Source organism: Leuresthes tenuis, unplaced genomic scaffold (genome assembly GCF_036924035.1).
Source record: "Leuresthes tenuis unplaced genomic scaffold, fLeuTen1.0.hap1 SCAF_47, whole genome shotgun sequence".
NCBI lineage: Eukaryota > Metazoa > Chordata > Actinopteri > Atheriniformes > Atherinopsidae > Leuresthes > Leuresthes tenuis.
In genome coordinates, this window is record NW_027325401.1 from 34,383 (window position 1) to 59,038 (window position 24,656).

Consider the following 24,656-nt stretch of genomic DNA (forward strand, 5'->3'; position numbering starts at 1 on the left):
AAGAACACTGCTACAAGTGCGCATTGTGCCAGCAAGGGCCCTCGGACCTGAAACAGTGGACAGTTATCGCTTCTCGGCCTTTTGGCTAAGATCAAGTGTAGTATCTGTTCTTATCAGTTTAATATGTCCTCTATACGAGGACTACATATTAAATGGATTTTTAAGAATAGGAGTTGAAAAAGAAGCTTTGCTCCGTTCACTCCAAGCATCGACCCAGTACTACAGTGCCGCTGGGAACGGTGCGCTCTTCTCTGCTCTTGTGAAAAAGCAAACAGCGGTGCAGGATGGAAGTTTCAGGGAGCCCAAGATGAAACTTTCTTTTAATCTGCTGAGAAAAGAGAGAAGTAGACTTTAACACAGCTCTGGGAGCGAGCCGAGTGTGGGCTAACCGGGAGAATTGCTTGAAAGAAACGCGACACCGAATGAGTGGTCAGAACAAAGCCTCAATACGGTGTTCCCGTGGTGTTTGTGGCTGCCTTGTCTTTTGCACAGAGTAAAAGACAAGGCAGCCATCGAATAGGGCCCGATTGTTCCTACTTGGTCAGCCGAGGAGCAAGTGGGGGGAGCAAGCGTCTCAACCAAGCAAATCTCACCAAGTAGGAACAATCGGGCCCTATTCGATGGCTGCAACACCTGAAAGAGATATTGATGCGAGACCCGATCAAAAGCTTTTTCAAAGTCTAAATTTAAGATGACAAGCCGGGTGTTTCTGTCTCTAGCGTAATCAATGATGTCTCGAATCAGTACGAGGCTGTCGGTCAGTTGTCTCTCTGAGATGGCACAAGCCTGGTCTGGGTGAATTACCTCCTCTAAAACAGAGGACATCCGTGTCGTTAAAACCTTGCTAAAAAGTTTACAGTCAAAGTTTAAAAGTGTGATGGGCCTCCAATTCTTTAGGTCAGTCTTATCATTTTTATCAGAAGTGAAGAAATAAATGAATGCCTATCAACAAATGTGGGATCTAAACTCTAGTGATTCCTCTAAAATAATTTCCTTTCTCAATTTAGAAATGTGTTAGAAAAGGTAAAAATGCCGGTCCATACATAATCAAAATCGGGAGAGGTGGTGTTCAGCTGCAAGAAGGTCTAAATGTCCATCAATAATTGCTAGAAAACATGAAAGAAACTTTTCGAAAATCAAACCGCACATGATCATAAGTGGGATAGGAGGTGTTCAGCTGCAAGGTGTGAATGTCCACCCATAATTCCTGAAAAATGGGCAAAAAAAAGGTGTGAATGCCCAACCATACATTATCAAAAGCAGGAGTGGAAGTGTTCGGCTACAAGAAGGTGTGAACGTCCAACCAAAATATGTAAAAAGCAGTTAAGAAAAAGTTCGAATATCCAACCAAACATAATCAAAAGCGGGAGCAGAGCTTTTCGACTGCAAGTAGGTGTGAATGTCAGATCATAATTTGCAAAAAGCTGATGAGAAAGGGTGAGAATGCCCGACTATACATCATCAAATGCGGGAGCGGAGTTGTTCGGCTGTGAGTAGGTGTGAATCTCCGACCATAATTGCTGAAAAATGTGTTAGAAAAGGTAAAAATGCCGGTCCATACATCATCAAAAGCGAGAGGGGTTGTGTTCGGCTGCAAGTAGGTGTGAATGTCCAGCCATAATTACTCACAAACGGGTAAGAAAAGGTAGTATTGCCAGACCATATATGATCAAAACAGGGAGCGGAACTAAAGTTCAAATATATTAACAAAAGCGGGAGGAGAGGTCTTCGGATGAGAGTGGTTGAAAATTTCCGACCATAATGTATAAAATGCGGTGAAAAAAAGGTGTGATAGAACACTAAAAGGTGGAGCGGAAGTGTTCGGCTGCAAGAAGGTGTGAATGTCCGACTATATTTGGTGAAAAGCAGGTGAAGCAAGGTCTGAATGCCAAACCTTACATCATCAAATGCGAGATCAGAGGTGTTTGGCTGCAAGAAGGCCATAGTTTGCCAAAATCGGGTAAGGTGCGAATGTCCGACTAATTATCAAAAAAATTTGGGGCAGAGGTCTTCGGATGCAAGTGGGTGTGAATATCCAACCATACAAGTATGGTGGAGAGGAAGCTGTGAATAGCCGACCATAGTTTGGAAAAAGCGGGTAAGAAAAGGTTTGAATACCCGAACATACACCATCAAAAGAGGGAGCGGAGGTGTTCCGCTGTACGAAGGTGTGAATGTCCGACCATAGTTGGTAAAAGGCGGGTAAGAAAAGGTTAAAATACCCGACTGTACACAATCAATAGCGGGAGCGGATGTGTTCGGCTACAAGAAGGTGTGAAAGTCCGACCATGGTTTGTAAAAAGCGGGTAAGAAAAGGTGCGAATGTCCGTTAATGTATGATCAAAAGAGAGAGCGGAGGTTTTCGGATACAAGAAGGTTTGAATGTCCCACCATAGTTTGTAAAAAGCGGGTAAGAAAAGGTTCGAATGCCCGACTATACACCATCAAAAGCGGGAGCGGAGGTGTTCCGCTGTAAGACGGTGTGAATGTCCGACCATAGTTGGTAAAAAGCGGGTAAGAAAAGGTTAAAATACCCGACTGTACACAATCAATAGCAGGAGTGGAGTTGTTCGGCTACAAGAAGGTGTGAAAGTCCGACCATGGTTTGTAAAAACCGGGAAGAAAAGGCTCGAAAGCCCGACTATACACCATCAAAAAGAAGGTTTGAATGTCCATCAATAATTGCTTTAAAACAAGAAAGTAAATTTTCGAATATCAAACCGTACATGATCATAAGCGGGAGAGGAGGTGTTCCGCTGTAAGACGGTGTGAATGTCCGACCATAGTTGGTAAAAAGCGGGTAAGAAAAGGTTAAAATACCCGACTGTACACAATCAATAGCGGGAGCGGAGTTGTTCGGCTACTAAAAGGTGTGAAAGTCCGACCCTGGTTTGTAAAAAGCGGGTAAGAAAAGGTTCGAATGCCCGAACATACACCATCAAAAGAGGGAGCGGAGGTGTTCCGCTGTAAGACGGTGTGAATGTCCGATCATAGTTGGTAAAAAGCGGGTAAGAAAAGGTTAAAATACCCGACTGTACACAATCAAAAGAGGGAGCGGAGTTGTTCAGCTAAGAGAAGGTGTGAAAGTCCGACCATGGTTTGTAAAAAGCGGGTAAGAAAAGGTTCGTATGCCCGAATATACACTATCAAAACCGGAAGTGTAGGTGTTCGGCTGCAAGAAGGTGTGAACGTCCGACCAAAGTTTGTAAAAAAGCAGTTAAGAAAAGGTTCCCCCACAGAGCACAGAACCCAGGAAGCCCACCGCAGGGGCAACCACGCATCCACCCAGAAGACTGCAGAGGAAGCCCCCGGAAAGAGCCCCCATAAGCATAGGGCAGAGGCCCTCCGGGAGCCAGGGGCAACAGCCCACCGACGTCGCCAGGCCCCAGCCGCCCAGACATGGGCCGTGCACTGGATCCGGGCCCCAGGAGCCCGAGCGCCCCCAAACCCCCCGGCAGAGGCCCCACCCAATACCCAGGAGGGCCAAGCGCCCCAGACAGCCACACAGTGGGTCAGTGCCTGCCCCAGCACCCCTGGCCAAGTGCCCTGGGAGTCAAGACGTGCCCACAGGTGGGTGAAGTCGCGAGCAGCGGAGAGAGGCCACGCCGCCCCCCCCATCGGGAGAAGCACAGGCAGGCCAGGCGACAGCAAGTCCAAGATCCAGGCCCAATCATTACCACACACACTTTCATGTCCCATACATCTACACGTCCTCCCTCCCTCGACTCCGCTGGGGTGTAGTGCAGCGGGCACACCAGGGGGCCAGCAGCCCCCCAGCCACCACAGACCCCAAACCAGCAGAACAATTAATTAATCCTCCTGGCCCCTCCCGCCCCGAGCAGCAACCAGGAAGCAGGGGTGTGCGAAGAAGACCCCTCCCCTCACCCTTCTGGCTCTTCAATATTTTCTAATAGTGAGCAATTAAAATTGAGGGGCAGCCAAATTTGTAGAACTGGGAGCGTGGCCCTCTGGGCAGCCTACATACCCAAAGAGCCCCGCCCACCAGATGCCACTCAGTGTAACCACCCCCCAAGACCTAATGTGTGTGTGTGAGTGTGTTTGATAAGTAGTAATGTCTAAGGTGTAATTAAAACAGGGGTGGGAACTGCAGAGGGCAACTACTGCAGAGTCCACTACACCCCACCGAACACACACGCCCCCAAAACCCTTCATGTGTGAGTGTGTGCTGTGTACAGGAGCCAGAAGGGAGAGGCGTATTGGGATATACACTGGGGGCAGCCAGGGACTGGCTGCAATAGGCATCCCCGCTACCAGGGAGCCAACACAGGACAGGAGGGCCTGATGTCCACCAGGCCAGGGGCCTGCAGCGACCATATTCTGGGAGCTACTGTACCCCCAGAAGGTACCCATCCCGCCCCACCCCACTCAACCCAACCCCACTCCGGAGGACCTCTACAAAAAACAAACAAACAACAACAAAAAACAAACAAACAAACCACCCGGTCACACCAGTCGCAGCAGCCCGGGCCTGAGACCCACCATCACCCAGGCCCCCCCAGGCCCCCCCTCAACAGGTGCGCTCTTGTGAAAAAAAAAACAGCGGCAGCAACAAAAACACAACGGGAACACCGTATTGAGGCTTTGTTCTGACCGCTCATTTGGTATGGCGTTTCTTTCAAGCAATTCTCCCGGTTAGCCCGCACTCGGCTCGCTCCCAGAGCTGTGTTAAAGTCTACTGACCTAAAGAATTGGAGGCCCATCACACTTTTAAACTTTGACTGTAAACTTTTTAGCAAGGTTTTAACGACACGGATGTCCTCTGTTTTAGAGGAGGTAATTCACCCAGACCAGGCTTGTGCCATCTCAGAGAGACAACTCACCGACAGCCTCGTACTGATTCGAGACATCATTGATTACGCTAGAGACAGAAACACCCGGCTTGTCATCTTAAATTTAGACTTTGAAAAAGCTTTTGATCGGGTCTCGCATCAATATCTCTTTCAGGTGTTGCAGCCATCGAATAGGGCCCGATTGTTCCTACTTGGTGAGATTTGCTTGGTTGAGACGCTTGCTCCCCCCACTTGCTCCTCGGCTGACCAAGTAGGAACAATCGGGCCCTATTCGATGGCTGCCTTGTCTTTTACTCTGTGCAAAAGACAAGGCAGCCACAAACACCACGGGTACACCGTATTGAGGCTTTGTTCTGACCACTCATTCGGTGTCGCGTTTCTTTCAAGCAATTCTCCCGGTTAGCCCACACTCGGCTCGCTCCCAGAGCTGTGTTAAAGTCTACTTCGCATTCACTCTCTTTTCTCAGCAGATTAAAAGAAAGTTTCATCTTGGGCTCCCTGAAACTTGCATCCTGCACCGCTGTTTGCTTTTTCACAAGAGCAGAGAAGAGCGCACCGTTCCCAGCGGCACTGCAGTACTGGGTCAATGCTTGGAGTGAACGGAGCAAGCTTCTTTTTCAACTCCTATTCTTAAAAATCCATTTAATATGTAGTCCTCGTATAGAGGACATATTAAACTGATAAGAACAGATACTACACTTGATCTTAGCCAAAAGGCCGAGAAGCGATAACTGTCCACTGTTTCAGGTCCGAGGGCCCTTGCTGGCACAATGCGCACTTGTAGCAGTGTTCTTTTTATGGCCATAGGTGGCCAGAGTGTCACGTTGCACCTCCGCCCACCCGCTGCACTGAGCACTCTTCAGCCCTTTTAAATGGTATAACTTTGCACTCCCGCATGCTCCAGCAAGCACCATTCAAGCAACAACTTTGCACTCCAGCTTCGAACATCGGCACAATCGCAACAAGTAAGGCGACTCTACTCAGAGAAGTCACTCTGCACAGTAACAAGATTTCTTTTGCACAGACAGAAAGGGCTTCACCCGCAAAGGTAAAGCCTGCCAAAAATAGAAACAACTCATTAGTGCTGCTCTCCACGAAAGTCTTTAGTAAAAGGCGAAAGACTTGTATGTTATGAAGAGAAACCAGAGTACGATTATCCGTCACTGCGGGAGCAGGGCATCAGGCTAGTTGCCATAGCCACCTTCCCCATGGTGAGCGTTGCTTGGTTGAAACGCTTGCCCCTGTGCAATCGACAAGGCAGCAACAAAAACACCACGGGAACACCGTATTGAGGCTTTGTTCTGACCTCTCATTCGGTGTCGCGTTTCTTTCAAGCAATTCTCCCGGTTAGCCCACACTCGGCTCGCTCCCAGAGCCGTGTTAAAGTCTACTTCGCATTCACTCTCTTTTCTCAGCAGACTCTTGGGATTTTATCTATAAAATGAATTCCTTCACTCAAACTATGTTAAAACTGCTTTGTCCTTCATATTTACCATGTCTAGAAAGATTTAAACAAAAAAAAAACAACGTTGTACTTTGCAGAAAAAGAAAGAGCAAATCTAAAGTTTCAGGAATCCGAGAATAAGCTTCCTTTCATGAGTTCTTCACGATTTCGGATTTTGCTATAAAATGAATTCCTTCACTCAAACTAAATTAAAACTGCTAAACCGCTAATCTGTTACATGTAAGGCAGATGTCAAATTCACCGAAATAGGATCTAAGGGTATTCGGCCAATCGAGCTGTAGCAGCTTTGGTAAAAGAGTATAAGTTGAAGAGTTTGTGAATAAAGGTGTGCGCACACATAGTGAGCTGTAGGAAAATAGGCAGGGAGCAATGCCGGCTGGGGTATATGTTCTTGTATGTTGTCTGACTGTTTGATTTGAATGTGTTGTGTAAGTGTCCTGTTGAATGTTACATGTTTGGGCTTTGACACTTCACTGTGGTTGTTAACTGTGTGGTGTGTCCTGAAATGTTATATGTTTGGGCTGTGTGACATGCTTAATGCTTGTCAGTAGCTACCCACTTATTCATATATAGCAACTGACAACATAAGAAGTCTGGACATACTTTGATAGTAGTTGTAGAAGTATCCTTATTGATAATAGATAAACTAATTCATAGTGATAGAACAGTAGATGAACAGGTGCCTGCACATGTCTCACGAAAATAAAATGGGTGTATGATTGCTGACGGCAGAGCAATACTGCCAAACTTATGAGTTCTTGTGGCAAACTTGATTCAGTGTCTTGACGTGTATACGCTGTTTCGCTGACTTGATTGTCACAAGAAACAAAGTGTGTTTGATAAGATCCGACCATTTTATTACGGGAGGATCAGTATGTATGGATTCTGATGTGACTGATAAACCCATTCGTATCGTAAGCATAATCTAATACGTGAGACAACGCCCTGGCACACAATCAAAAAAAAAAGAGAGAGCGGTTTTGTGTCCCCACAGTCCATAATGTAGAAAAGAGAGAAAAAAGCCTTTCTGATTTGGTGTGTGTGCTCACAGTGCAGAGTGTAGAGAAAAGAGAGAAAAGAAAGTCGTTTTGGTGTCACGGGTGTTGTGACTTACACACACACATTTCTGAATTGAGAAAGGAAATTATTTTAGAGGAAGCACTAGAGTTTAGATCCCACATTTGTTGATAGGCATTCATTTATTTCTTCACTTCTGATGAAGTTTCAACAATAAACAACAAACTTTGTAGAATGAGAAAGAACTTCTTCAGCAATAAGCATCTCTCGACATATGACGAAATACAGATTTTGCTATAAAATTAATTCCTTCTATCAGCCTGACTTAAAACTGTTTGTCCTCCTTATTTATCCACTTCAAATCAAGTTTCAACAATTAAAAAAATGTTGTAGTTTGAGAAAAAACAACTTCATCTTAAGCAATCAGTAGGGTAAGAAAGGGTAAGAAAAGGTGCAAATGCCAACCATACATCACTAAAAGGTGGAGCGGAAGTATTCGGCTGCAAGTAGGTGCGAATGCCTGACAATGTATGATCAAAAGAGGGAGCGGAGGTTTTCGGCTGCAAGGTCTGAATGTCCAACCATAATTTGTAAAAACCGGGGAAGAAAAGGCTCGAAAGCCCGACTATACACCATCAAAAGCGGGAGCGGAGGTGTTCGGCTGCAAGTAGGTGTGAATGTTCGACCATAATTTGTAAAAAGCGGGTAAGAAAAGGTTCGAATGCCCGACTATATATTAACCAAAGCAGGAGGAGAGGTCTTCGGATACGAGTGGGTGAGAATTTACAACCATAATCTATAAAATGTGGTGAAAAAAAAGGTGTGAATACCCCATAGAACACTAAAAGGTAGAGCAGAAGTGTTCGGCTGCAAGAAGGTGTGAATGTCTGACCATAGTTTGTAAAAAGCGGGTAAGAAAAGGTTCGAATGCCCGAACATACACCATCAAAGGAGGGAGCGGAGGTGTTCCGCTGTAAGAAGGTGTGAATGTCCGACCATAGTTGGCAAAAAGCAGGTAAGAAAAGGTTAAAATACCCGATTGTACACAATCAATAGCGGGAGCAGAGTTGTTCCGCTACTAAAAGGTGTGAAAGTCCGACCATGGTTTGTAAAAAGCGGGTAAGAAAAGGTGTGAATGCCCGACAATGTATGATCAAAAGAGGGAGAGGAGGTTTTCGGCTGAAACAAGGTCTGAATGTCCATCCATATTTTGTAAAAATCTGGGAAGAAAAGGCTCAAAAGCCCGACTATACACCATCAACAGCTGGAGCGGAGGTGTTCAGCTGCAAGAAGGTCTGAATGTCCATCAATAATTGCTAGAAAACATGGAAGAGAATTTTCGAATATCAAACCGCACATGATCATAAGCGGGAGAGGAGGTGTTCAAATGCAAGAAGGTGTGAATGTCCACCCATAATTACTGCAAAATGGGTAAGAAAAGGTACGAATGCCCAACCATACATGATCCTAACAGGGAGCGGAGGTGTTTGGCTGCGACAAGGTGTGTATGTACACCCATAATTAATGAAAAGCGGGCAACAAGTAGGTTTGAATACCCATCATCAAAAGCAGGAGTGGATGTGTTCGGCTACAAGAAGGTTTGAATGTCTGACCATAGTTTGTAAAAAGCGGGTCAGAAAAGGTTCGAATGCCCGAACATACACCATCAAAGGAGGGAGCGGAGGTGTTCCGCTGTAAGAAGGTGTGAATGTCCAACCATAATTGGCAAAAAGCAGGTAAGAAAAGGTTAAAATACCCTATTGTACACAATCAATAGCGGGAGCAGAGTTGTTCCGCTACTAAAAGGTGTGAAAGTCCGACCATGAATTGTAAAAAGCGGGTAAGAAAAGGTGCGAATGCCCGACAATGTATGATCAAAAAAGGGAGCGGAGGTTTTCGGCTGAAAGAAGGTCTGAATGTCCATCCATAATTTGTAAAAATCGGGGAAGAAAAGGCTCGAAAGCCCGACTATACACCATCAACAGCTGGAGCGGAGGTGTTCAGCTGCAAGAAGGTCTGAATGTCCATCAATAATTGCTAGAAAACATGGAAGAGAATTTTCGAATATCAAACCGCACATGATCATAAGCGGGAGAGGAGGTGTTAAAATGCAAAAAGGTGTGAATGTCCACCCATAATTACTGCAAAATGGGTAAGAAAAGGTACGAATGCCCAACCATACATCATCAAAAGCAGGAGTGGATGTGTTCGGCTACAAGAAGGTTTTAATGTCCGACCATAGTTTGTAAAAAACGGGTAAGAAAAGGTTCGAATGCCCGAACATACACCATCAAAAGAGGGAGCGGAGGTGTTCCACTGTAAGAAGGTGTGAATGTCTGACCATAGTTGGTAAAAAGCGGGTAAGAAAAGGTGAAAATACCCGACTGTACACAATCAATAGCGGGAGCGGAGTTGTTCGGCTACTAAAAGGTGTGAAAGTCCGACCCTGGTTTGTAAAAAGCGGGTAAGAGAAGGTGCGAATGACCGACAATGTATGATCAAAAGAGGGAGCGGAGGTTTTCGGCTGCAAGAAGGTCTGAATGTCCAACAATAATTTTGTAAAAACCGGGGAAGAAAAGGCTCGAAAGCCCGACTATACATCATCAAAAGCGGGAGCGGAGGTGTTCAGCTGCAAGAAGGTCTGAATGTCCATCAATAATTGCTAGAAAAAATGAAAGAAAATTTTCGAATATCAAACCACACATCATCATAAGCGGGAGAGGAGGTGTTCAGCTGCAAGAAGGTGTGAATGTCCGACCATAGTTTTTAAAAAATGGGTAAGAAAAGGTGCGAATGCTCAACCATACATCATCAAAAGCAGGAGTGGATGTGTTCGGCTAAAAGAAGGTTTGAATGTCCAACCATAGTTCGTAAAATGCGGGTAAGAAAAGGTTCGAATGCCCGAACATACACCATCAAAAGAGGGAGCGGAGGTGTTCCGCTGTAAGACGGTGTGAATGTCCAACAATAGTTGGTATAAAGCGGGTAAGAAAAGGTTAAAATACCCGACTGTACACAATCAAAAGCGGAAGCGGAGGTGTTCGGCTGCAAGAAGGTGTGAATGTCCGACCAAAGTTTGTAAAAAGCAGTGAAGAAAAGTTTCGAATATCCAACCAAACATAATCAAAAGCGGGAGCGGAAGTGTTCGGCTGTGAGTAGGTGTGAATGTCAAACCATAATTGCTGAAAAATGTGTTAGAAAAGACTAGAATGCCGGACCATACATCATCAAAAGCTGGAAAAGTGGTGTTCGGCTGCAAGAAGGTGTGAAAGTCCGACAATGGTTTGTAAAAAGCGGGTAAAAAAAGGTTCAAATGCCCGATCATATTTATTGCTATAAAATGAATTGCTTTGCTCAAACCAAGTTAAAACTGCTTTGTCCTTCCATATTCATCAATGTCTAGATCGACTTCAACAAAGAAAAACATTGGACTTTGCAGTAGAAGAAGTTGAAATCCATCTACACATTGATAAATATGAAGGACAAAGCAGTTCCCACTTGCCCATAAGAAAATAAGCTTATTCTCGGATTCCTGATCCTTCAGTGTTGCTCTTTCTTCTACTGCAAAATACAATGTTGTTCTTTGTTGAAGTCGATCTAGACATTGATAAATATGAAGGAAAAAGCAGTTTTAACTTGGTTTGAGTGAATGAATTCATTTTATACATAAAATCCGAAATCGTGCAGAACTCATGAAAATAAGCTTATTCTCGGATTCCTAAAACTTTTGATTGGCTCTTTCTTTTACTGCAAAGTACAACGTTGTTTTATTTGTTTAAATATATCGAGACATTGATAAATATGAAGGTAAAAGCCGTTTTAACATAGTTTGAGTGAAGGAATTGATTTTATAGATAAAATCCCAAATCATGCAGAACTCCTCAAAAGGGGCGTATGGCTTAATCACAAGTGTGGTTCTTTCTCATTCGGGGTAGTATGAGGAAGTTTATGCTTGAAATATATGTAGAAATGGGTACATATGAAGGACAAAGCAGTGTTAACTTAGTTTGAGTGAAGGAATTCATTTTATACATAAAATCCGAAATCGTGCAGAACTCATGAAAATAAGCTTATTCTCGGATTCCTAAAACTTTTGATTGGCTCTTTCTTTTACTGCAAAGTACAACGTTGTTTTTTTTTGTTTAAATATATCGAGACATTGATAAATATGAAGGTAAAAGCCGTTTTAACATAGTTTGAGTGAAGGAATTGATTTTATAGATAAAATCCCAAATCATGCAGAACTCCTCAAAAGGGGCGTATGGCTTAATCACAAGTGTGGTTCTTTCTCATTCGGGGTAGTATGAGGAAGTTTATGCTTGAAATATATGTAGAAATGGGTACATATGAAGGACAAAGCAGTGTTAACTTAGTTTGAGTGAAGGAATTCATTTTATACATAAAATCCCAAATCATGCAGAACGTATGAAAAGAAGCTTATTCTCGGATTCCTGATCCTTCAGTTTTGCTCTTTCTTCTACTGCAAAATACAATGTTGTTCTTTGTTGAAGTCGATCTAGACATTGATAAATATGAAGGAAAAAGCAGTTTTAACTTGGTTTGAGTGAATGAATTCATTTTATACATAAAATCCGAAATCGTGCAGAACTCATGAAAATAAGCTTATTGTCGGATTCCTAAAACTTTTGATTTGCTCTTTCTTTTATTGCAAAGTACAACGTTGTTTTTTTGTTTAAATCTATCGAGACATTGATAAATATGAAGGTAAAAGCCGTTTTAACATAGTTTGAGTGAAGGAATTAATTTTATAGATAAAATCCCAAATCATGCAGAACTCCTCAAAAGGGAGGTATGGCTTAATCACAAGTGTGGCTCTTTCTCATTAAGGGTAATATGAGGAAGTTTATGCTTGAAATATATGTAGAAATGGGTACATATGAAGGACAAAGCAGTGTTAACTTAGTTTGCGTGAAGAAATTCATTTTATACATAAAATCCGAAATCGTGCAGAACTCATGAAAATAAGCTTATTCTCGGATTCCTAAAACTTTTGATTTGCACTTTCTTTTACTGCAAAGTAAAACGTTGTTTTTTGTTGAAATCTATCTAGACATTGATTACATTCACACCTACTTGCAGTCGAACACCTTCTCATCCACTTATGATCATGTGCGGTTGGGCTTTCGCACCTTTTCTTACCCATTTTTCAGTAATTATGGGTGGACATTCAGACCTTCTTGCAGCCGAAAACCTCCGCTCCTCTTTTGATCATACATTGTCGGGCATTCACACCTTGTCTTACCCGCTTTTTACAAACTTTAGTTGGACATTCAAACCTTCTTGCAGCTGAACCACCTCCGCTCCCTGTTTTGATCATATATGGTTTGGCAATAGTACCTTTTCTTACCCGTTTGTGAGTAATTATGGCTGGACATTCACACCTTCTTGCAGCCGAACACAACCTCTCCCGCTTTTGATGATATATGGTCCGGCCTTCTTACCTTTTCTAACACATTTTTCAGCAATTATGGTCGGACATTCACACCTACTCACAGACGAACACCTCCGCTCCCACATTTGATAGTGTATAGTCGGGCATTCTCACCCTTTCTCATCAGCTTTTTGCAAATTATGATCTGATATTCACACCTACTTGAAGTCGAACAGCTCTGCTCCCGCTTTTGATTATGTTTGGTTGGATATTCGAACATTTTCTTAATGCTTTTTACAAACTTTGGTCGGACGTTCACACCGTCTTGCAGCCGAACACCTCCGCTTCCGCTTTTGATGGTGTATAGTCGGGCATTCGAGCCTTTTCTTACCCACCTATTACTTACTATGGTTGGACATTCAAACCTTCTTGTAGCCGAACACATCCGCTCCTGCTTTTGATGATGTATGATTTGGCATTTGCACCTTTTCTTACCCATTTTTCAGTAATTATTGGTCGGACATTCAGACCTTCTTGCACCTGAACACCTCTGCTCCCGCTTTTGATGGTGTATAGTCGGGCTTTCGAGCCTTTTCTTCCCCGATTTTTACAAATTATGGTTGGACATTCAGACCTTGCAGCCGAAAACCTCCGCTCCCTCTTTTGATCATACATTGTCGGGCATTCGCCCCTTGTCTTACACGGTTTTTACAAACTTTAGTCAGACATTCACACCTTGCAGCTGAACCACCTCCATTCCCTGTTTTGATCATGTGTGGTCTGGAAATACTACCTTTTCTTCCCCCGTTTGTGAGTAATTATGGCTGGACATTCACACCTACTTGCAGCCGAAAAACCACCTCTCCCGCTTTTGATGATGTATTGTCCGGCATTCTAGTCTTTTCTATCACATTTTTCAGCAATTATGATCTGACATTCACACCTACTTGCAGTCGAACAGCTCTGCTCCCGCTTTTGATTATGTTCGGTTGGATATTCAAACCTTTTCTTAACTGCTTTTTACAAACTTTGGTCGGACGTTCACACCTTCTTGCAGCCAAACACCCCCGCTTCCGCTTTTGATGGTATATATTCGGGTATTCGAACCTTCTCTTACCCGCTTTTTACAAACCATGGTTGGACTTTCATACCTTCTTGTAGCTGAACAACTCCACTCCTGCTTTTGATGATTTATGGTTGGACATTTGCATCTTTTCCTACCCATTTTTCAGTAATTATAGGTGGATATTCACATCTTCTTGCAGCTGAACACCTCCTCTCCCGCTAATGATCATGTAAGGTTTGATATTCGAAAATTTTCTTTCATGTTTTAAAGCAATTATTAATGGACATTCACACCTACTTGCAGCCGAACACCACCTCTCCCGCTTTTGATGATGTATGGACCGGCATTCTTACCTTTTCTAACACATTTTTCAGCAATTATGGTTGGAGAATCACACCTACTCACAGCCGAACAACTCCGCTACCGCATTTGATGGTGTATAGTCGGGATTTCTCACCCTTTCTCATCAGCTTTTTGCAAATTATTCTCTGACATTCACACCTACTTGCAGTCGAACAGCTCTGCTCCCGCTTTTGATTATGTTTGGTTAGATATTCGAACCTTTTCTTAACTGCTTTTTTACAAACTTTGGTCGGACGTTCACACCTTCTTGCAGCCGAACACCTACACTTCCGGTTTTGATAGTGTATATTAGGGCATACGAACCTTTTCTTACCCGCTTTTTACAAACCATGGTCGGACTTACACACCTTCTCTTAGCTGAACAACTCCGCTCCCTCTTTTGATTGTGTACAGTCGGGTATTTTAACCTTTTCTTACCCGCTTTTTACCAACTATGATCGGACATTCACACCGTCTTACAGCGGAACACCTCCGCTCCCTCTTTTGATGGTGTATGTTTGGGCATTCGAACCTTTTCTTACCCGCTTTTTACAAACCAGGGTCGGACTTTCACACCTTTTAGTAGCCGAACAACTCCGCTCCCGCTATTGATTGTGTACAGTCGGGTATTTTAACCTTTTCTTACCCGCTTTTTACCAACTATGGTCGGACATTCACACCGTCTTACAGCGGAACACCTCCTCTCCCGCTTATGATCATGTACGGTTTGATATTCGAAAATTTACTTTCTTGTTTTAAAGCAATTATTGATGGACATTCAAACCTTCTTTTTGATGGTGTATAGTCGGGCTTTCGAGCCTTTTCTTCCCGGTTTTTACAAACCATGGTTGGACTTTCACACCTTCTTGTAGCCGAACAACTCCGCTCCTGCTATTGATTGTGTACAGTGGGGTATTTTAACCTTTTCTTACCCGCTTTTTACCAACTATGGTCGGACATTCACACCGTCTTACAGCGGAACACCTCTGCTCCCGCTTTTGATGGTGTATAGTCGGGCATTCGAACCTTTTCTTACCCGCTTTTTACAAACTATGGTGGGACATTCAAACCTTCTTGTATCCGAAAACCTCCGCTCTCTCTTTTGATCATACATTGTCGGACATTCGCACCTTTTCTTACCCGCTTTTTACAAACCATGGTCGGACTTTCACACCTTCTTGTAGCCGAACACATCCGCTCCCGCTATTGATTGTGTACAGTCGGGTATTTTAACCTTTTCTTACCCGCTTTTTACCAACTATGGTCGGACATTCACACCTTCGTACAGCGGAACACCTCCGCTCCCTCTTTTGATGGTGTATGTTCGGGTATTCAAACCTTTTCTTACCCGCTTTTTCCAAACTATGGTCGGCTATTCACAGCTTCCTCTCCACCATACTTGTATGGTTGGATATTCACACCCACTTGCATCCGAAGACCTCTGCCCCAAATTTTTTTGATATTTAGTCGGACATTCGCACCTTACCCGCTTTTGGCAAACTATGGCCTTCTTGCGGCCAAACACCTCTGATCTCGCATTTGATGATGTAAGGTTTGGCATCCAGACCTTGCTTCACCTGCTTTTCACCAAATATAGTCGGACATTCACACCTTCTTGCAGCCGAACACTTCCGCTCCACCTTTTAGTGTTCTATCACACCTTTTTTTCACCGCATTTTATACATTATGGTCGGAAATTTTCAACCACTCTCATCCGAAGACCTCTCCTCCTGCTTTCTTTAATATATTTTAACTTTAGTCGGACATTCAAACCTTCTTGCAGCTGAACCACCTCCGCTCCCTGTTTTGATCATATATGGTCTGGCAATACTACCTTTTCTTACCCGTTTGTGAGTAATTATGGTCGGAGATTCACACCTACTCACAGCCGAACAACTCCGCTCCCGCATTTGATGATGTATAGTCGGGCATTCTCACCCTTTCTCATCAGCTTTTTGCAAATTATGATCTGACATTCACACCTACTTGCAGTCGAACAGCTCTGCTCCCGCTTTTGATTATGTTTGGTTGGATATTCGAACCTTTTCTTAACTTCTTTTTACATATTTTGGTTGGACGTTCACACCTTCTTGTAGACGAACACTTCCACTCCTGCTTTTGATGATGTATGGTTGGGCATTCACACCTTTTTTTTGCCCATTTTTTAGGAATTATGGGTGGACATTCACACCTTGCAGCTGAACACCTCCTATCCCACTTATGATCATGTGCGGTTTGATTTTCGAAAAGTTTCTTTCATGTTTTCTAGCAATTATTGATGGACATGTAGACCTTCTTGCAGCTGAACACCTCCGCTCCCGCTTTTGATCATACATTGTCAGGCATTCGCACCTTGTCTTACCCACTTTTTACAAACTTTAGTCGAACAGTCACACCTACTTGCAGCCGAACACAACCTCTCTCGCTTTTGATGATGTATGGACCGGCATTCTTACCTTTTCTAACACATTTTTCAGCAATTATGGTCGGAGATTCACACCTACTCACAGCCGAACAACTCCGCTCCCGCATTTGAAGGTGTATAGTCGGGCATTCTCACCTTTTCTCATCAGCTTTTTGCAAATTATGATCTGACATTCACACCTACTTCCAGTCGAACAGCTCTGCTCCCGCTTTTGATTATGTTTGGTTGGATATTCGAACCTTTTCTTAACTTCGTTTTACATATTTTGGTTGGACGTTCACACCTTCTTGTTGCCGAACACTTCCACTCCTGCTTTTGATGATGTATGGTTGGGCATTCACACATTTTTTTTGCCCATTTTTTAGGAATTATGGGTGGACATTCACACCTTGCAGCTGAACACCTCCTGTCCCACTTATGATCATGTGCGGTTTGATTTTCGAAAAGTTTCTTTCATGTTTTCTAGCAATTATTGATGGACATGTAGACCTTCTTGCAGCTGAACACCTCCGCTCCCGCTTTTGATCATACATTGTCAGGCATTCGCACCTTGTCTTACCCACTTTTTACAAACTTTAGTCGAACAGTCACACCTACTTGCAGCCGAACACAACCTCTCTCGCTTTTGATGATGTATGGACCGGCATTCTTACCTTTTCTAACACATTTTTCAGCAATTATGGTCGGAGATTCACACCTACTCACAGCCGAACAACTCCGCTCCCGCATTTGAAGGTGTATAGTCGGGCATTCTCACCCTTTCTCATCAGCTTTTTGCAAATTATGATCTGACATTCACACCTACTTGCAGTCGAACAGCTCTGCTCCTGCTTTTGATTATGTATGGTTGGATATTCGAACCTTTTCTTAACTGCTTTTTACAAACTTTGGTTGGACGTTCACACCTTCTTGTAGCCGAACACATGCACTCCTGCTTTTGATGATGTATGGTTGGGCATTCGCACCTTTTTTTTACCCATTTTTCAGGTATTATGGGTGGACATTCACACCTTCTTGCAGCTGAACACCTCCTCTCCCACTTATGATCATGTGTGGTTTGATTTTCGAAAATTTTCTTTCATGTTTTCTAGCAATTATTGATGGACATTTAGACCTTCTTGCAGCTGAACACCACCTCTCCCGATTTCGATGATGTATGGACCGGCATTTTTACCTTTTCTAACACATTTTTCAGCAATTATGGTTTGAGATTCACACCTACTCACAGCCGAACAACTCCGCTACCGCATTTAATGGTGTATAGTCGGGCATTCTCACCCTTTCTCATCAGCTTTTTGCAAATTATGATCTGACATTCACACCTACTTGCAGTCGAACAGCTCTGCTCCCGCTTTTGATTATGTATGGTTGGATATTCGAACCTTTTCTTAACTGCTTTTTACAAACTTTGGTTGGATGTTCACACCTTCTTGTAGCCGAACACATGCACTCCTGCTTTTGATGATGTATGGTTGGGCATTTGCACCTTTTTTTTTACCCATTTTTCAGGTATTATGGGTGGACATTCACACCTTCTTGCAGCTGAACACCTCCTCTCCCACTTATGATCATGTGTGGTTTGATTTTCGAAAATTTTCTTTCATGTTTTCTAGCAATTATTGATGGACATTTAGACCTTCTTGCAGCTGAACAGGCATTGTGCACATGTCTCATGAAAATAAAATGGGTGTATGATTGCTGACGGCAGAGCAATACTGCCAAACTTATGAGTTCTTGTGGCAAACTTGATTCAGTGTCTTGACGTGTATACGCTGTTTCGCTGACTTGTCACAAGAAACAAAGTGTGTTTGATAAGATCCGACCATTTTATTACGGGAGGATCAGTATGTATGGATTCTGATGTGACTGATAAACCCATTCGTATCTTAAGCATAATCTAATACGTGAGACAACGCCCTGGCACACAATCAAAAAAAAAATAGAGAGAGAGCGGTTTTGTGTCCCCACAGTCCATAATGTAGAATAGAGAGAAAAAAGCCTTTCTGATTTGGTGTGTGTGCTCACAGTGCAGAGTGTAGAGAAAAGAGAGAAAAGAAAGCCGTTTTGGTGTCACGGGTGTTGTGACTTACACACACACATTTCTGAATTGAGAAAGGAAATTATTTTAGAGAAAGCACTAGAGTTTAGATCCCACATTTGTTGATAGGCATTCATTTAATTTTTCTTTTAATCAGTTTTAAAGTGAATACTAACTGAGAAATGAAAAAGGTGAAGAGTTTAGAAGCTTGGTTCAAGAGCAAAACTTGGTTTATGATCAGCTGAGTCTCTAAACAGAACAGCAAAGGGCTTCATCGAACATTTAAAAAAGATTCAGATTGTTAGAATATCCAGAATTTATAGGAATGGTGGTGATTACTCTTATTTTCTAGAATGGAAATAACTGCACCATGTCTGTTTTATGAATTTAAGGGGCTAAAAAGTTTTGTTCTCGTTTTTCTATGATTAACCGAATGTATGTGAGAGTCCAAACAGACAGAAGGGTTACGGCCGAGCGCTGGACCTTCCAAAAAAGATGAGACAGGCTGGACCTGTGCCATACTAGTTAAGACCGGCCTGTGGATAACAGGTTCTTTAAACTCTCACACACACAAACTCACACACGTTCGCACACATACACCCATACACACACACATTCTTGAACTTGCTGCAAGATTAAACATTTGCATTAACTGACTCCAGCAACTCTGAGTCTCATTGAGAGACTTTTCTCAACAATTGGGTCCTCAAACCAGATCTCAACGTTTTTTCCGCTTTCCAGGGTCGGAGCTGAAACCGTGCACGGGGGAGTCCAGTACTCCTAATGAAAGACCCCCTGCTGAATTGCGGTAATTAGGGGCCAGTGTCCACTGAAAGGGGGAAACAGGGACGAGATCGTACTTTTGAATCAATGGCCAGAAGCCATTGGCAGTGCAGGCATCAACAATAATGGTGTTATTTCACCCATTAACACTTAAGGTACCTCATGCAGTGGCTGTGATATGGTTACTTAACAAAATATCTTTACCAGACATCTCTCCTACATAACAGTTCTTCTTTCACAGCCACACCTTGTTGTCGAGAGATGTGCTACACTTAATCCATCCACACTGCTACCTACCCCACAGATGGAAAGCCTCATGATTGCATGTCAGAAATAACCATCAGTGTTTTACCCAGGCCAGACTTAACTGATATACGTTATGAAAATGCAGAAATAACTATATTTATTCAACAGGTCAAGCAAAAAACCCTGATGGCACAAATGCTACAGGATTTGCAGTAGTAACAGAAACTGAAGTTTTCTTAAAACAACCACTACCAAAAAATTACTCTGTTCAAGCAGTCGAATTGGTAGCTTTAACTGAAGCTTGTAAATTAAATAACAAAAAGGTTGTTAACGTTTACACTGACAGTCAGTATGCCTTCTCAACTGTACATGTGTTAACACAGCATTGGAAAAACAGGTATGTTGACATCCACAGCTAAATGTATAAACTACAAATATTTTAGCATTATTAGATGTTATTCAATTGCCATCTACAATAGACTCGTATGAATGACCGGAAGGAAAACCATACTGCCAAAGAATTTGTTTAAATATGCTGCAGTATTGAGCCACGGACCATGTCATGTCTCAACAGGAGGGATGGAAGCAATAATGAACAAGGTTTTTACAGCATATGGTTTTACTAATTATTGAATTTTTTTTTTAGAATAAATAAATGAATAAAGTTTTGTCTAGCAGGTCAAATATGTGCAAAATACATTCCACAGGGCAATCTAAGACCAAAACGAAGATAATTCCCTAAGCCAGTGTATCTTTTTCAACATATTTGTTTGGATTTCATTATTTCATTATTGTGTAGATTTCATTGAACTAAATTAATGTTAAGGGAAACGATTCTGCTCAGTGACAACAGAGGTTTTTACCAAATGGTCTGAAATATTTCCATGTGCACAAGCAGATGCACTCTCAGTAGCAAAATCACGCGTAAAATAACTCATTTCTAGATTTGAAATTCCTGAAAAGATCTTCAGTGATAATTTGACACACTTTGTAAACTATGTCATCTCACTGATGGCAAAGAACTTAAAATAGATCTTAGAAACCACTGTGATATAGAAGGTTTCGCTAACACATTGGAATTGTTTTACTATTTACATATGCATGTGCAGTGAAGAATTGCTTGCTGCTGATAAATGCAAAGAAGAACAGCTTACACATAGATGCTCACATATAGGCTGCTGAATGCAATGAAGACCTGCTTATCCAGTAAAGTTCAATGTCAATGTGTAATATTCAATTAGGATTTGCAAAACAGTGAAGTTAAACAATGAATGGGTCCATAGTCGGTATGAGAAGACTACAGGAATATTTACCTGGGTGTACGTTCAAACAGAGATGAGAAAATTGCGATAAATTATTGTTTGTTTGTTTGTTAGTATGTATATGAATGTTATGTGTATAAACTGTGTTGAGTTGTAGTTACTCAGTAGTGTCTCAGTGAAACAACCGACGGGGGAAGCCTTGCGGTGACAACAAAAGCAGTGTTTTACTGATCAGTCAAGTTGCTCCAGTGTACTCCATACAAACTGGTTGGCTACTGAAGGGATAGAAAATGGGGAATACTTGTTTTAAAGCAAACAAGGAATTAGATGGGAAAAATACATGTTTTAACGGGACCCAGACAATATTATATAGATGTCGCCACTGAAGTAAAGAACATTTACGTGGGATGGTGTGAGGGTCCTCGTTTGGCTGACGTTCGCCGATATGCTCGCCATGCTCAGAACCAAGTTGAGACGCGTAAGACAACCAAAAGGGACAAGTGTGAAAAGGAGCTGCATTTGGCAACCATGACCATGTATTACGCAGTTGGTGTAAACAGAGGACGAGGCCGAAGTCGAAGACGTGGACGTGTGGGAGAGGAGGTCGAAATGGGCCACGCCAGAGCTATGATCCGAATATTTGTTTTTACTGTGGCCAGACTGGACACTGGAAGAAGGACTGTCCACAGCTAAAAAGTGATGAAATTGGGCAAAAGGCTGACTGAGGGTGGGAGGCAGGTTCTGGACGTCACGCGGCAGCGGAGCCTTCACTAATGGGTGATAGCACAAACACACTCACACATTTTTCCTGCTCTGTGTAGTGAAGCAACGCTTGCCGACTGTGATTCACGTAGTAAAGTTTTGCATGCTATTTCCGTCCTAGAGCAAAGATATTTCTTTCAGAATATAGGAACTTATGTTCATCAGTAGTGACGTCAGGGGAGTTTGATTGTCCTCCAAAGTTAAGTGGAAACCACGTTTACTGTATGTCTGCATCAGGCCAGGTTGTGAAGGAGAAAATGACAATGCCCATTGCGTGTTGTCACTCCCGATGAGCTCTCCTTCAAACACTCATTTTTGTTATCAGAGTTGTGTCCCATTCACCTGATGGGCTGTGATCTCATGTGTAAATTAGGCATTATTTTAACTTCTACACCAGAGGGTGTTAAGGTTATGTTACAGCCTGACAAAGTTTTCACAGCAGTGCAGTTTGATTCATCGGCACTTACATATGCTTATGAGTGGAAACTTCCCAGCTCTCCTTTTTCACAACAACTAGTGGAAGAAGCAAAAGCGTTAGTTTCACCCCTTTCTGATTTCATGCAACCTACTGATTTGCACTGCACATCACACATTTCTTCGGGGCCTGACAATGACTATGAGAAGAAGTGAAAAAATATGTGCGCCTACTTTATTGGCTGTGTCGCTCACTCCAGAGCACTTCGATTTTTTTAATGTTTGTGGTACTCGCCCTCACATTTCCTTGGCCAAACATACACACTGGCAGTGACAAGGTGTGGGAGAGTTTGTTGCTACATGTCAGAAAGAAATGGAGTGGACCGTTTCACCTGCTGATCCAAATTTGATGTTTTCTGAACGATTGTCAGCATACAAAAAAACATTTTTGAGTACAATGCATTGTCAAAGAACTGTGGACTTAATTCCTACCACAGAATCACATTTTGAAGCATGTTTTTTATCTGAAACAGATTTGTCTTTGATACCCATGTTGGCTGAAGTGCCCAATGATCTTTGGGCTAAGAGCAAATATGATGTGGGGTTGATAAAAGGCTGTGAACCAGTAATTGTCACCCCTAAATCAGACTTTTGTCCATGTAAAAAACAATACCCTTTTAAGCCTGAAGCAATTAAAGGGATTAAACCTGTTTTTCAATCTTTTCAGAAAACAGGCGTTATTGTTCCTTTTGAAAATTCACCTGTGCTTACTCCATTGTTTCCTGTTAAAAAGATTAAAGATGCTGGCCAGCCAGATGAATGGCGTTTTGTACAGGACCTCCAAGCGGTGAATGCTGCAGTTCAGCCACATGCTCCTACTGTGCCCAACCCACACACTATTTTGTCTCAAATTACATCAGATGCACAGTTTTTCTCAGTGGTTGACTTGTCGCCAGTGCACCCTGATAGCCCATTTTGGTTTGCTTTTTAGTTTGAAGGGAGATCTTGGACTTTTACCCGGTTATGCCAGGGGTACTGTGAAAGTCCCACTATTTACAATGCTGCCCTCAAAGCTAGTCTGGATTAACTTCAATCAACCACAGGCTCTGCTCTTTTGCAGTATGTGGATGACATCCTTTTATGTGGTCCATCTAAACAACAGTGTGAAAAAGACAGTGAATCTGTTGAAACATCTTCCTTCTTATGGCCATAAAGCCAGCCTTTCTAAGTTACAGTTTGTACAGGACGAAGTCACCTTTTTGGGTCATGTGATTTTTAAGGATGGGCGCTCACTTTCTCCTAAACGTGTTGCTGCAGTTCAGATCATTCCTAAACCGGTTACTAAAAAACAGCTTATGTCATTCTTAGGTATAACATCTTACTGCAGGAACTTTATTCCTAACTACTCTTTTCTCGAAGCTCTCTTAGGTGCTCTTATCCATGGTAAAGGCAGCTGCAGTTCTGACATGCAGCTCCAGCCTTTAGTCAGCTTAAGCTGGCTCTTCAAACAGCACCAACACTTGGCATTCCAGATCCTCATAAACCTTTCATACAGGCAGTTGATGAGAAGCATGGTTGTATGACATCTGTTCTTATGCAGGAACATGGGGCAGGCAAAGGCCAGTGGCTCATTTCTCAGCAAAACTGGACTCTGTGACTGCAGGCCTGCCTGGTTGTCTTCGTGCTGTTGCAGCTGCAGAGAAAGCTGTCCTGGCCTCCCAAGATATTGTGGGCTACGCTAATTTGACTGTTTTGGTTCCTCATGCTGTTGCCTTTATTCTTCTCGAGCAGAAAACTTCACATCTTTCAACTGCTCGTTGGCTCAGATACACCTCTGTGATATGCCAAATGTCACTGTTAAACGTTGTACTGTTCTGAATCCTGCTACTTTGCTTCCGACTCCTGAGGATGGGGAGCCTCATGACTGTGAAGCTGTTTTGGAACAAGTTTGTACACCCCGACCTGATCTTTTAGAGACTCCTCTTCCAAACTCTGACATGATTCTTTTTGTAGATGGATCAGCTTTGCGTGATCCAGCCACAGGTACGAACTGTGTTTGGTTTGCAGTATGTTCTTCACATGACACTTTGTTGTCTGGTTCTCTTCCTAAACATTTCTCTGCTCAAACTACTGAGCTTATTGCACTTACTGAAGCTTGTAAGTTGGCAGCTGGTAAGTCTGTCACTATTTACACAGATTCCAGATATGCTTTTGGTGTTGTTCATGACTTTGGTGCGCTGTGGAAACACAGGCATTTCCTTAAATCAGATGGTAAAACTATTCTGAACTCCAAGCAGGTTTCTGATCTTCTTGATGCGATCCTTTTGCCTACAGCAATCTCGGTCTGTAAGTGTACGGCTCACACTAACTCAGACGATCCTGTTGCTTGTGGCAATGCCAGAGCTGATGCTGCAGCTAAGCAAGCAGCTAATTTTTTTCCTGTTTTCGCTTCCCTCTCTTTGCAGGCAGAAGACTCCCTCACAGATCTCCATGCTTTGCAAACTTTTGCCTCTGCAGATGAAATTTGGTCCTCTGGACGCATTTGGTCCTCTGTGGGTGCAACTCATACGGATGGTGTTTGGATGGGACCTGATGGTAAACCCTGTCTACCTAAACATTTTTTTCCTCATTTT

General features: G+C 42.8%; 3 non-coding genes across 3 annotated transcripts; 1 reads left to right on the forward strand and 2 right to left on the reverse strand.

The window, feature by feature from the left end:
* The first annotated feature begins 65 nt into the window (after nucleotides 1–65).
* Nucleotides 66–250, forward strand: LOC140285563 (U2 spliceosomal RNA). The gene has a single exon (XR_011910577.1). It is a non-coding gene; the product is annotated as a U2 spliceosomal RNA (small nuclear RNA).
* A 5,106-nt stretch (nucleotides 251–5,356) lies between these two features.
* LOC140285546 (U2 spliceosomal RNA) lies at nucleotides 5,357–5,540 on the reverse strand. The gene has a single exon (XR_011910562.1). It is a non-coding gene; the product is annotated as a U2 spliceosomal RNA (small nuclear RNA).
* Nucleotides 5,541–5,848: 308 nt separating this feature from the next.
* On the reverse strand, nucleotides 5,849–5,962 carry LOC140285581 (U5 spliceosomal RNA). The gene has a single exon (XR_011910593.1). It is a non-coding gene; the product is annotated as a U5 spliceosomal RNA (small nuclear RNA).
* Between the last annotated feature and the right edge of the window lie 18,694 nt (nucleotides 5,963–24,656).